Raw genomic sequence first — 14,241 nt, forward strand, 5'->3', positions numbered from 1 at the left:
ATCATATCCTACCAAAGCAAGGAAACTGAAACCAACTGTGCCCAAAGTGCATTTCCCAACAAAGCCTGGACAGAGAACAGGTGCTCAGAGTAGGGTCCAAAATAGTTATCTGCAAAGAATGCTCTTATGAATAGTAGTCCCTGTTTTAGTATGTCTGTTCACAGAACATGTGCTAACAGACCACGTTTAAACAGAGTACCCACAGAGCATGTCCTAACAACACGACCATATGGCAGGAACCAGAGCATGGGACTAGAACATTTGTCTACAGAGTATGTCCTTTTGAAGGACCTGTCTATAGGATCTCTGTCCCCACAATGTTCCTACAGAGTATCAGTGAACAAAACATCTGCACATAGAACATATGTTAACAAAGCATGGGCACAGAGAAGATGCCCCAAGAATTGGTCCAGCGTATTTGTTTGCAGAGCATGTTCTTAAGGAGCACCTGACCATACAATGCCAACCCACAAAATGTGTCCCAAGATTACGTGCCGACATTCTATGCCTACGCAAAGTATGTATGACAGGTGCCCTTAGTACTGTCCTAACAAGGCCCATCATCATCAAAGCTTTATTCGAGAATTATACTCATAAAAGCACAAACATGCATTTAAAATACATCATTTAAAAAATTACATTCATATTATACAAAATTTTAAGACAGTTGTGCAAACATAACCAATAAGAAGCTTTGATGTATAATTACACAAAACCCACAAAGGGTACCCTGTTCAATTTACATTAGTAAGAATTGCCCTCCGTCTAATGGACCATGCCCACCCTAAGTACTTTGCTGTTGCTAGGACAACAGGCATATCGGTGGAGGTACAAAGTATGTGTAATGCCTCAACACCCTTAATTGCCCCTAGATTTCTGCAGACAGGGGCTAACCAAGCTTTTCTCGGGGTGTTATAAGCTATACACATGAATAAGAAGTGACCTATACTTTCGTCTGCTGCACCACAAACTGGGCAGCAGGAGGTGGTGGAGCTCCTCCACCTACCCGTCAATGATCTAAAAGGAAGGGCACCTGATCTTAGCTGGAAGAAAAGCTTCCTATCTCCTGGGCTAGTGATACTGTCCCAATATGGTTCTAATACAGGACATTGTTTAACTTCAAGAAAGCGCCCCGTCATGGTATCAGATCTCGTTTTTTGCCAGAGTCTTCCAGCTACCCAGTCCCAGTATAGACTTTTGATCGTATTTTTACTTGGGAAGGGTTCCACAGATGGATTGTCCCATAGATTTGAGAGGCCAAGAACGCATAAGGCAGTCCTTAGATTTTTTAGCCAAGCTATCTTATGGAAAGTATCAGATTTATTTATAGCCAAGAACCCATCTGCGTAGTGCCGGATCTCCGGAGTAGTCCAGAGGCGTCTCCAATAAAGAATCGGGCGCAACCTCACTTGGTCGCTAACTGGTCTTCTCCCTAAATCAAGACCAAGTAGGATTAGTGGTGTACTCTGCGGGAGTCCTGTGATTCCCCTAAGAAATCTATTCTCAGATAGCTGCAAAGGGAGGAGCTTCTCGAATCCCCATAACTCTGCCCCATAAAATGTGGACCCAAGAGCCTTGGCGTCATATACAGCCAAGACCGGTTTTATTGGCTTAGTCTTCGACTTTTTGTGTTCCGCCCGAAGTGCCCCCGAGATCTGTTGGTGCCTCAGAACCGCCTTTTCTTAGTGCTGAGACCATCTTGAGTTGTTTGCAATCTGTATCCCCAGATAGGTAAATACATTGACCACCTCAAGGTGACAGTTATTCGAAGATATCTTCAGCCGGGGTCTACGTTTTGATGTAAAGGCCATCAACTTGGTCTTACCCACGTTGACTTCTAGGCCATGCTCCCCACAAAAGAGATCGACGATATTCAGAGCTCGCTGGAGGCCGCCGGCGTTTTGGATAGAATTAGCGTATCGTCGGCGAACATCAGAATCGGAACCCTGAGGCCCGCCAACGAAGGCGCATCTACACTGGTGTCCAGCATCCGGGCCACTATCCCATTAATAAATAGCAAAAAGAGCAGGGGAGCCATTGCGCACCCCTGCCGCACTCCACGCTTAATCGGGAAATCAGCAGATGATTCACCATTCATGCCCCATTGGACTTTGGCGAAATTACACTCATGCAACCTCATTATCAGGGTAAGTAACTCAGCCGGGAGACCTGTTTCACTCAGAACTGCCGAGAGCTTTCTCCTTGGGACCAGGTCGAAGGCAGCCCGCAGGTCAACAAAAGCAACATACAGGCTGCCCTCGCCAAGCACCACCGTCCCCCACTGCAGCAGAGCAACGCGAAACACCTGGTCGATTGTACTTGTTGCCCGCCGGAACCCAGCCTGATAAGGGGACAGGGCATCATTCTCGTCAACCCAATCCATTAATTTGTTTACCACCATCCTCCCTACCACTTTTTGGACAGTGGCAATCAGGCTTATCGGCCTGTAATTAACCGGGAGAGACCGATCCCCTTTTTTGTATATCGGTATGATGGTTGCTCCCTTCCATAGCTCAGGGACAGCCGTTCCCTTTGCTATAGCATTTCCCAAAAGAAATACATATCTGGCCCACCTCACCTTATCGTTAGTAAAAACATCAGAGGGTGCACCATTTAGGCCCGGGGCCCTCCTCCCGGGCGCAGCGTGTCTTGCGACTTCGGTTTCTTTAAGGGAAAATATGTTCCCAGTGGGAAATACAGCCGAGATTGCTTCCACATCCTTAAACTCTGCAGTCTCAGCATATTGAGGTTTAAAGTAATCCACCCAAGCACCCTCGGCGACATTATTATCGGGTTTGTCTGGAGTTCCACCTCTACCCCACTTAACAATATTCCAGAATAACCTGGAGTCCTTAGCCCCCGAAGCCTCCTTTAATTCAACCCAATGCTTTTCATCCCATGTTTTTTTTGCTAGGAAAATACTAACCTTGTAGTCCTTCCTGGCACCACTGATCGCTGCCCTGTCCCTGCTCCTAATTGCTCTGCCCAGATTTAACCTGGATGTCCTGCACTGGTGGTTAAACCACCTAGCTAGTTTGAGTGGTTGTTTCCTGTTTGTCTTGCGGGGCCTCAGGAAGTGCGGTTTTAAGAGGGAGAAGAGCCTGTCATGTATGTCAGTTATTTCCCTAGACCCAGGAGTTACTGGGTTTGCATCCTCCATAGCAGTGATTGCAATATCTACCTTTGAACTTATAAATGCCATAGATTCTGCATTAGCCAATACACTCGGCCATTTAAGTCTGCGCATGTCATTGGTCATGATAGGCAATGGGCCATCAGTCGATGGAGAATTCCCTGTTAAGTCCAACCACCAACTGTGGGTCACACAGAGAGGATTATGATCACTCTCCAATCTGCTCTTAACTTCCATGTCGCATACGAACTGCCACAAATTTAGGCTACAAAGGACATAGTCTATCCGGCTTTGGTGTCGACCATTGTCGAATGTGCAGGCGCCTTCCCTATCGCTCTTCGTTCTCCCATTTAGGGCTCTTAGTCCTTGTTCCAAACAAATGGCATTCAGTTCTAATATGTCTTTCGTCCATCGCTTAACCGGTGCCAGATTTAGAATAGGGACGCCCCACTGCATGTCTTCCTCTTGCCCCAAAGGAACATCGGAGCTATCCAGTGGTTCGAAAGTCCTATTTAGGTCACCGGCTACTACAACCTTATTTCCCAAGGACTGTATTTCCAAAAAAGTAGACAAAGCCTCGAGGATGGGTGAACTTTCTATGGTACTGCCCCTAGCATAGATGTTGTAAATGTCTATCCCTCCCCAGTGTTCTGATGCTATTCTTACCATTTGGATATCCTTGCAACCCAAATCCACCACTTTGATTGTTGCATGTAAGCTTTGCCGTATCCAAATTGTAAGGCCTCCCATCGGTCGGCCCCTGCCGCCTCTGCTAGCAGGGATTGCAAAATTTAGGTACCAGGGAGGAATATAGGATTGCAGGCCCATGTCTCTTGGAATAGACATACATCAAAACCATTGATGAAGTCTATCCAATTTTGGGATTCCAGCTTGCTACTCAACCCTGCGATGTTCCATGAGACCAGCTTCCCTAAGCAGGGACCTTCTATAAGGGCTGCTCTTGTAGACACCCCAGAGTGACGTGTTAAATTTCCTACAAGCCCCTCCATATCAAGATTTTTGTCCTCATTATTTTGCACAACCTCCAGAGTGCCAACAATACTAGTTGTAATTAAATCTTCATTTACAGGTACCCCGGAAATTGAGACGAATTCCCCACATGTTGCCTCCAAATTCACAATTTCCCCGCTAGTACTGATTTCATTTTGCTCCACATTTTCGATTAACGAAAAAGTTAATGCAGATTCCCCACATATATCCCAAAGATTCATGTTTTCCCAGTTGTTGATGGTATAATCAAATTTAGGTTCATCATAGCCCCGACCCTTGGAATTATTTCCATTTGGTCAATGAACCCACCCTTGATCTGTCATCACTTCAAAACAATTATACGTTGGTACATTACAATAGTTTCCCCGTTGGAAGGGTGCAGTGAAGGGAACAAATCCTGGAGAGGGGGGATTGTTGAAGCAACCTGCTTCAGGAACTATGCCAAATTGAATGCCTGGTGGTCTTGGATAGAAGAATATAAGGTCCACAACGCCAATTCCAGCACTGTTTATACCCCAATTTTGCCTAACAAGGCATTGAAACAGAGCAGGGATCCGGGTATCTGTCTGCAGAGTATGTTCTTCTCAAGCACCTTTTAATAGATTGACTGCCCACACAGTAGGTGCCCACACAGCATGCCATAAGAACCCACAGTTACAAAATGGGTTCCCCTAAGTAAGTATGGTGCCACATTCTGTGTCTGCAGATTCTGCCTGTCGGTCCTCTGCTCACAGAGTACATCCCATAGACAATGCTCTCACAGAGTGCCAGTGAACAGAACATGTGCCAACAGAGCATGTTCTAGCAAAGCAGTGCTTAATTTGTGCCGGTGCTTTCCGGTGCACAGCACCGGCACTTACTTGCCAGCACTGGAGCTTATGACTGTCTGCCACATGGTAGTGGAGTCTGCCAATATAGGTATGAGCCCAACTTCTTTATTATTTCAATGTACATTTTCAAGTATTAATATTTGCCTGAAAAGCCATTCTTATAGCTTTGGGGGCCTGTAATAGTATGAATTGTCACACTTTTAAGAGTGTGATGACTAGTAGTGTATTGGTGCTGTCAGGGGCAACGGATGGTGCAAGATCTAGTGTCCTCCTGTCGAGGGCCCCGGCACTACTTTTTTGACAAATTAAGCACTGTAGCAAAGGCTGGGCGCCCGGTATCTGCCCCTACAGCATGTGTCCAAAGAGTATGTGTCCATTCAGCATGTGCCCCACTGCACCAATGGCTATGCCCAACTCGTCAAGCCGAAGCTGTGTTTTTCTGAGAGCAGTGAAATCAGATATGCAGGTTTGTTTTCGTGTCCGTCTTCTCTTTCTAGTCTATTCCTGGCACCACGTCAGCGCTCCGGGGCTTTCAACCAGCACTTTTGTTTTGATTTGCTCTAGAAACAGACCTCCTGACTTGGCCTCGTGATTACACAAAGCCATGTGCGCTGCGTGAGAGGTGAACCGTGGTGTTTCTCATCACTGTGTCTTCGTAATCGGCTGTCTCCGAGGGAAAGCTGCTCTTAATTAGCGGGGACTCTGGAATATATAACCATCAGTAAAATAAAAAGATTGACGTCACTTTGTCCTGCTTCATATCTGAGTGAAGTCTCAGCATTGCAGCACAAGGTAAAAATAACTACAGCGCCCGTCGTACCCATGACCAACGTGGAAGACAAATACTCGTCATAAAATGAGCAGTTGTAAAGAATTTCCTATTACCTCACGCTACACAAAATTAGTGCAAGGGCACATCTAGTTACTGGATTTTCCCCAAAGTAAACTGATGGCATTTGCAGTTCCGGATTACCAAATAGGCAAAGTAGGCATGGGAAAATGGGCCCCACTCCTTTCAGGGGCCCCACGACAACAGATCAAAATACAACTAAAAGTACATAAATCAGAGACATCGGATTTACATAAGTTTGTTTCTTAAATGCTCATCTTCTGGCAGCTGCCAGTTTGTAAAAAAATCTGGTGCATTGGGTATTAGCAGATAATTTGCAAGGGAGGCCCAAATGTCGACTACCTAGGGGCCTCCAAAGGGTTTAATGCGGCACTGGGCATTTGCACTAAATGTTACATGGGTATACTACCAGCTGGTGCTGAAATGTGCCATCATTTTAGTAGGAAAGGCTTAGCAAACCTTCTCTGGCTTAACGAGCTATGTGCCGGAGACTGGAAAATGTGTGGGTAACTTGCAAATCAAAGATTCAAAAACCGGCAACGTCAGATTGTCCTTAAATGGAGCTGCTGCTCTAGTCACAGATAGCAGAATCAAGATTCACCAATGTGATGATACACAACTCCACTTGAAAGTCGCCTCCGATTTAGACATTCAACCTCTCAGACATGGATTGCACATTATCCAAGCCTGGATGCCCAATGCCTACCTGAAGCCCAGCCCAATCAAGACAGAAACCTATTTGCTATGAACAAGAAAGAAGATACAGTATAAACCTGACTCAATGACATGCACCTTGATGGCTTCGATATGGCCTGGTACTACCTAAGTCCCCTTTTCGCTAAGACCCAAGACCACCCTTGGATGAGGACTCCCTCCCTCCCTCCTCCAAGGCAAGCATTTCAAACCACACTCTTTTGGATTGGGGGAGTAAACTCCCGGCCATATTTATTACATAATTAAAACATTGATATTATTTACATTCTGTACAATTACGCGGAAAGTCTGGATACCTTGATCGATACACAAGGTTACTTGTCTAACCTTAACATGTTACTAATACATAAAAATTCCTATCGTAATCTAAACATGTTTATACATTTCTTTCTGCATGTCCCCGCTAGAGCCTACGGCGAGGTCAATGACTGGCAGCCCCAGACCCCGTTAAAACGACTAAGACTCCACTGGAGTAGGCCTGCATAGGGGGTACGGCTTATCGGATGGATCTTTTCCCCCGGGCTGCTCTTAATTAGCGGGGACTCTGGAATATATAACCATCAGTAAAATAAAAAGATTGACGTCACTTTGTCCTGCTTCATATCTGAGTGAAGTCTCAGCATTGCAGCACAAGGTAAAAATAACTACAGCGCCCGTCGTACCCATGACCAACGTGGAAGACAAATACTCGTCATAAAATGAGCAGTTGTAAAGAATTTCCTATTACCTCACGCTACACAAAATTAGTGCAAGGGCACATCTAGTTACTGGATTTTCCCCAAAGTAAACTGATGGCATTTGCAGTTCCGGATTACCAAATAGGCAAAGTAGGCATGGGAAAATGGGCCCCACTCCTTTCAGGGGCCCCACGACAACAGATCAAAATACAACTAAAAGTACATAAATCAGAGACATCGGATTTACATAAGTTTGTTTCTTAAATGCTCATCTTCTGGCAGCTGCCAGTTTGTAAAAAAATCTGGTGCATTGGGTATTAGCAGATAATTTGCAAGGGAGGCCCAAATGTCGACTACCTAGGGGCCTCCAAAGGGTTTAATGCGGCACTGGGCATTTGCACTAAATGTTACATGGGTATACTACCAGCTGGTGCTGAAATGTGCCATCATTTTAGTAGGAAAGGCTTAGCAAACCTTCTCTGGCTTAACGAGCTATGTGCCGGAGACTGGAAAATGTGTGGGTAACTTGCAAATCAAAGATTCAAAAACCGGCAACGTCAGATTGTCCTTAAATGGAGCTGCTGCTCTAGTCACAGATAGCAGAATCAAGATTCACCAATGTGATGATACACAACTCCACTTGAAAGTCGCCTCCGATTTAGACATTCAACCTCTCAGACATGGATTGCACATTATCCAAGCCCTGAGCCTTAACTCCATAACAGGGCTGCAATTCTGCATACTTGCGCCCTGATGCGCAGGTGCGTGCGAGGGTGGCAACAGGCCTACTGGAAAGATTGACTCCCCTTGCCCCCGCACCCCGACAGCCTACTGACCGGCTGTCACTGCCCCTGGGTTGTAAACATTGCATAGGGGGTCCAGCTTACCGGATGGATGTCTCCCCCGGGCCCCCCTACGCCCTGGGCCTTAACGTCATAAAGGGGCGCTGCAATTCAGCATCCTTGCGCCCTTGTGCACATGCACTTGCGGCAGCCTACTGGAAGAGTGACTCCCTGGCCCCCGCACCCTTTCAGCCTACCAACCGGCTGTACCTGCTCCTGGAATTCCATATTAGTCCCTCTGTCTCCCCCACGGGTGTCCCCATTTGATAAATGGTGATGCCGGTACGAACCGATACTATGCTCACCAATCATGACCTTACCGCCTGACCAAAGACACAAACTAAAAATACAACAATCTTATCTGCAACAACATACAATATACTGATACTTTTATTACACATTACCATAGCATCAACACATAACTTTATATTACACATTACCTGTAACTGAAAAAACGATATATACTGACACTTTTATTAAATAATACCAAAATCATCACTAATCACCATTTTCATGAACCATGTCCCTCGATATACCTGCTACGAAATTTAAGAAAACAAAATCAGACACATTAGACTACAACACTCCTATGAACTGCCTGCCTTAGGGGATGGTGGGTGGGGAAAACAAGTTACGGGCCCTTTGAGTGCCTGGACCCGTATGCTGGCTGGGGGGAGCGAGAGAACAAGGGACTGTTCCCGCTCCCCTCGCCCCCTTTAAAGGTGGGCATAGGGCAGACCTGTCTAAACCGGCCTGCCCCAATGTCTCCAGATCGCTCTGAACTGGAACCACTAAAGTGCTTCCTGTTCGCGCCCCCAATGGTTGTTTAGGGGAGGTGGGGCACCGCGTCATCAGAGGGCGCGGCGACCCCCCTTCCTCCGAGCCCCGGGGACCGGTGCGACCACCATAAGGGTGGCCCGTGCTATGCAGCGCTTGGCCTTGCCCAATCGCAACTCTCAACGAATGGCAAATCACTTGGATTCAGCCTGAACAGTAACCTCCCTCTGAAGGTACACATTGCCAAAAAATATTAACAGTCTGGTGCCAGCTCTCTCTTCAATTATACTCTTGCATCCGGATGGTGATAGCATCCTACTCCATGGCCTCCCAGACTTCACGCTTTCATGCCATAGGGGTATCCTACATGCTGCAGCATGTCTCACCCAGGGCCTGAAGAAATATGATGACATGACCCCCATCCTGATGGAGCACCCCTGCTTACCTTGCAGACAAGCTCACCACCTCAAGTGGTTATCCACATGCCCACAGCCAGGACCTCATCAAACAGCAGATTAGGAAGTGTAAAAAAGAAAAAACAGGACATCAGGCCTTTTACATCTATGCATCCAGGATCTGGAACATCCCTATATCCACCTGGACCACCCAACAAAGCCTCAATTTAGGAAAGAGTTGAAGGCTCATCTCTTTAAAGAACACTACATCACGATGTATTAACCATCCACAACTAAGTTCTCTCTACTTAAAGCGCTCCTCTGACTTTTGGCTAGGTTTGTGCTATAGAAATACCATATACATACATGCATACATCCTTCACAAGTTAATGAATTCAGAAAAAACATTGTTTTGTATTAACATCTCTGTTATTATTTTTATTTTTGCATTTTTTGAGTACAAACAAAATCCAAAATGGTATCTGAGCCCTTTACGTAATAACAGATATTACTGCATGTAGGCAGTTTACAAAATACCTTTTCCTAGATTTCACTGTATAACAACAGTTTACACAGTAGCACTATATATAGTTCAAGTTCATGCATTTATAAAGCGCACTACTCACCCAGAGGGTCTCAAGGCGCTAAATTGTTATATTTTAAACCCATGCCCTGTCTTTCACCTAATGAGCTATAGGCCTCCTGATTGCCCCAGAAGTGTGACACGTAAAAAGATTTGCATGCCCATTTGCATCCCCCGCCACACTGCTTCTATGTCCAGCCCACTCCATCATCTCTCCTTAACAGCACAAGCACCTGGTTGGGATGGGATCAAGAGCTGCAATGCCTGCACTCCTTGGCTCTTTTAAAATCTCCTCCATTGGCTCTGTCCTCCATGTCCTCTTCCCCGTCCTGTACATTAATGAAAAAATAACAAGCAGTGGCAAAGCCAATAGGTCTGGGTTTAATAAGTTAATGCTTGCAACTTAATCACAATAAAGCCGAGCAAGGAAAGAAAGATTTTATAGAAGTCTCCCTAGTTGCAAAGTAGTCCCTTGGGAAGTCAGTGCAAGCAGTGGATGAGCAGGCAGAAGGATACAGCCAAACAGGCAATAACAGGTGAGAGGTTAATACTTCACTGGGCTGAACCAGGTGGCGATTGACAAAGTCTAAAGCCAATGACTGAAAGAGGGTGTTTGAAGAAAGCCAGTGGTTGAAAGGGGCGGTCCAAATGCCCATGATGTATATTGCAAGCGAAAGTCAAAAGCCTGACCAGAAAAACATTGGGAATACCCAACAACTATTTAGACCACTGCCACAAAAAAAAACTTAACAGAGCAAAAGTCAGGGCAAGAGATGTTCTTCACTTATCCTAGCTCAAGTGTGCAACTTGTAACATCGATTGCAAAGAATTAGTTCCTGTCTGCATCTTTTTATGTCGAGGAGTTGCATATAATTGTTCAGTTAGTAGAACACTCATCCTGAAACCTTCAGCTAATTGCCTTGATTCTTGAATCAGGCGACTCAGCATTTCATCCCTTTGAGGTCCTAGAGGAAATGCTGCTTTTGTTTGGTTATGCAAGCACATTTCACTCCAGACCCAAGAAACAACTTCACTCTATCAGTGCTATATATAAGTGTTATTAAATGCCTTTTTAATAGACTGTGATGCTCTGTTTTCAATAGGTAGCAGTTGAAATGCTCTAGCAACATGCCAAATAAGGCTGTGATGAAACAGGCTTCAGTTTTATGCTTGTTTGTAAGGGTAAAGCTGCCTGAGTGCATTGAGAGCAGCCTGCTGACAGCCAATCAGTGCAGGAAATGAGCGGGATCCTGCCGACCCCAGGCAAATTCAGCAACGCCTGGAGGTTGTCTGCTGTCACTTGGGAGCAGCAACCTGCAGGAGATCAGAGGGGTCTCTTATTTTCACTTGCAGCTGGGCTCAACAAAAAACCCTTACTTGAAGCGCAATCAGAACATTTGTGTTGGAGTTCCATCCTGCCTGGGAGTGATCTGGAACCTAACAACTAGTTGCCAATGCAGTGAAGGGAAACAAAGGCCCCTAAACGTGTTATTACTTCACAAGAGCGAAAGAGAAACTATGATTTGGAGCCAGGTTTTGACTTTATTGAAACCCTGTATGACAGACATATGCATTCACTGTAATGTCTGGTGTATCTGACTGTACAACTAATCATACTAATAAGTATTTAATTAGAACTTACTAATTACTTTTTTATATAATTTCTTTTCTAGCGCTGCTCTTTCCGATGTAGTGTCAGAGCACTTTACACCCCCCCCCCCCCGTCCCCCCACACACACACATTATACAGTGGTTCAAGTGTAACTCAAGGCACAGGGAATGTCACAAAAGACAATGAGGGTTACAAGGTCTATGGTTCAGGTATTATCCATTATGGCAGGATGTATGTTAAGAGTGCGTGATCTGGAGAAACACAAAGTCATTTTAAAATGTAACAGTGGTTGGTGTTGTCTGCATTAATGTGACTTTATTACTACCAAAAGGATCTCTTTAGTTTTTAGTAGCCTTATAATGATACAAGTTTTAGAGAAAAATAATATGTTTCAGAACCTATGCCTTGTAGTTTACAGGCAGCTCCTCGGTACTGGTTCATGCCCCACTGTATTATACTAGAAAGAGTATAACATATGAACTGGACACAACAAAAGGATTTCTGTGACAAAAACATTAATCTACTGACTTATCTGCATAAAATACAAATCTGTGATCTGCATGTTACATGCTGTGCTTTACAGCAGGTACATTAACCCTTTTTGCTATTTTATGTGAGGCAAAACTGGGACTAGACAAAACAAAGATCTCTCCTGCATGTGTATTAACCACCAGAGTGAAAGGCAGAGAGAAGAAAAGTTCCTTATTTACAAAGATGTGGAGCGTTTCTGCTTCCTCCTAGCGCTGGCTCACTGTGTGTTGCTTAGCTCCTCTTGGCCGTTTATGAGGAGCTATAGCAGAGATTTCAGGGTCAGTGGGAAGGTATCCTAGTGCAGCTTCTCCACTGCCAGTCCTGCACCACCAACAGGGTGCCAAGGGTATTCTGAAGTCAGGAATTACATCTAATATTTCCACCTTGGTGACAGACAAGGGTTTAGTGCCGGGCTTTGAGTTGGTTGGAGGGTGGTGGTGTGTTTGGTGCCAAGCAGCTGAAGTTCCACTCCACTTCCAAAAATGTTCAGGAAACTCCCTGCCAAGCAGGATCCAGTGCAAATCAGGCAAGTTTCCTGGGCATGTCACTTGGTTTGCCTCCTGGTGACCTCCTAGAATTGGGCATCATCAGCACTGGGATGAGCGAGTGAATCACCGGATAAATATGAGGGGCCCGTCCCAATGAGCTCCACTGCAAGGTGTATATGTAGAGACAGCAACCTGGGCTTTAACCTCCCAAACCCACAATGAAGACAAAGATGTGGAGGGGGGAATTTGGGGGGTGGCATTATGTTGGTGATTAACCTAGTGCACGCTTCCCTTTTGTTAGTGGAGAAGCGTGGCTCAGTGGTTAGAGGCGGCAGACCCGGAAGCTGAGATCGGCCGTGGACCAGGGTTCGATTCCCTGCCTTGGCGGGACTCGGGCTCAAAAATTCCACGGACTCGACAATTCTCGCTCCGGTGCCTACTCAACTCACGGGTTCACACTCTGCGACTCTGGGCAATAGCTTGCTTAATCTCCACTACGGCCCCTTGCGGTGGGATGCCTGGCTTTCACCTTGTGGATACCCTGCCGGGGTATCTCACAGGGGAATACCAGGACGGGTTCCCTAAGCAAGCGCCTTGATGCCTTCGGGTGATACGTGCGCTATATAAGTCGCAATACATTTACATTTACATTTTCCCTTTTAATGGACTACCTTGCTTACATTTTAACATTGTCTGAAATCTGGAGCTCTTTTACCTATTAGCTATTGCATAGTATATGCATCCCTGGTGATGGCCTTCCTATATTTCTTTCTTGATTGGTTACGTTCAGTGTTGTTCACTGTTGGTGGATTCTTCGCATACTTTCAGTGTTGTTCACTGTTGGTTGATTCTTCGCATGGATTAACCTGTTTAAGAGTTCCCTGGCATTTATCTGGAAGTTGGAGGATTCCCTGGGATATGTTCTCCTTTCGTTGAGATACTTGGTATGCGTTTTCTCATTGATGGTTTTCCAACCTTGAACTTAAACATAGGTGATGGTTTGGTTTGTGTATATTCCAGATGCCTGATACCTAAGTGCATTCAACTGTTGGTGAGTCACCTGATGCATCCTTTACTGTTAGTGGATTACCTGGCTCAGATTCATGGTTAGCATTTCACCGTTGGAGTGGCTACTAGATCATTTCCTTGTTGGTGGTTATTTGGTGGGTGTTCATTCTGATTGGTTCCTACAGTTTAAGAGAGCCTTCTAAGCCAGCGCACACACCAGGTGAGTGAGGTCCAATGTTATAGTGCTACATGTTCCATAAAAGATATAAGAGAGGGAAAAGCAGGCTAAGGTGCATGTGCATTCTGAGGTAACGGGTTTTTAGGAACCCGTTGGTGCCAGGGGATAACACCCGAAGACCTCTGAGTTCTCCCTTGTTCCGGACCACAGAAACACTGAGTCTTCTAGTCGCAGTCAGAGATCGAATTTTATTGGCAGCTACCAAGTAACAGGTGTCCTAGAAGCACGACAAACACGGGTCATGTGTTCTCAGGAGACTGTTCGTTTTTACAGAACCAGCCTTCTCCTTCTATACAAAAATAATAGCTGCAAGCAAGAATTCTTGAGTTTATGATATGGCTATACACATATTTCTACAATAATACAAAAGAGCGAAGTCATGTAGGCAAGCCCGTATTTTAGACGTCCAATTCGTGATAGATTACCCAGCCAGGCCCGGAACTCCCATCAGATATCGATGAAACCCCAATCAGACCCCCCAGGATATAGCGGCATGGATTGGCAAATTTAGCGGCACAAAAATGAAAATTTAGCGGCACAAAAATGGAAATT

Source organism: Lissotriton helveticus, chromosome 9, assembly GCF_964261635.1.
Source record: "Lissotriton helveticus chromosome 9, aLisHel1.1, whole genome shotgun sequence".
Taxonomy (NCBI): domain Eukaryota; kingdom Metazoa; phylum Chordata; class Amphibia; order Caudata; family Salamandridae; genus Lissotriton; species Lissotriton helveticus.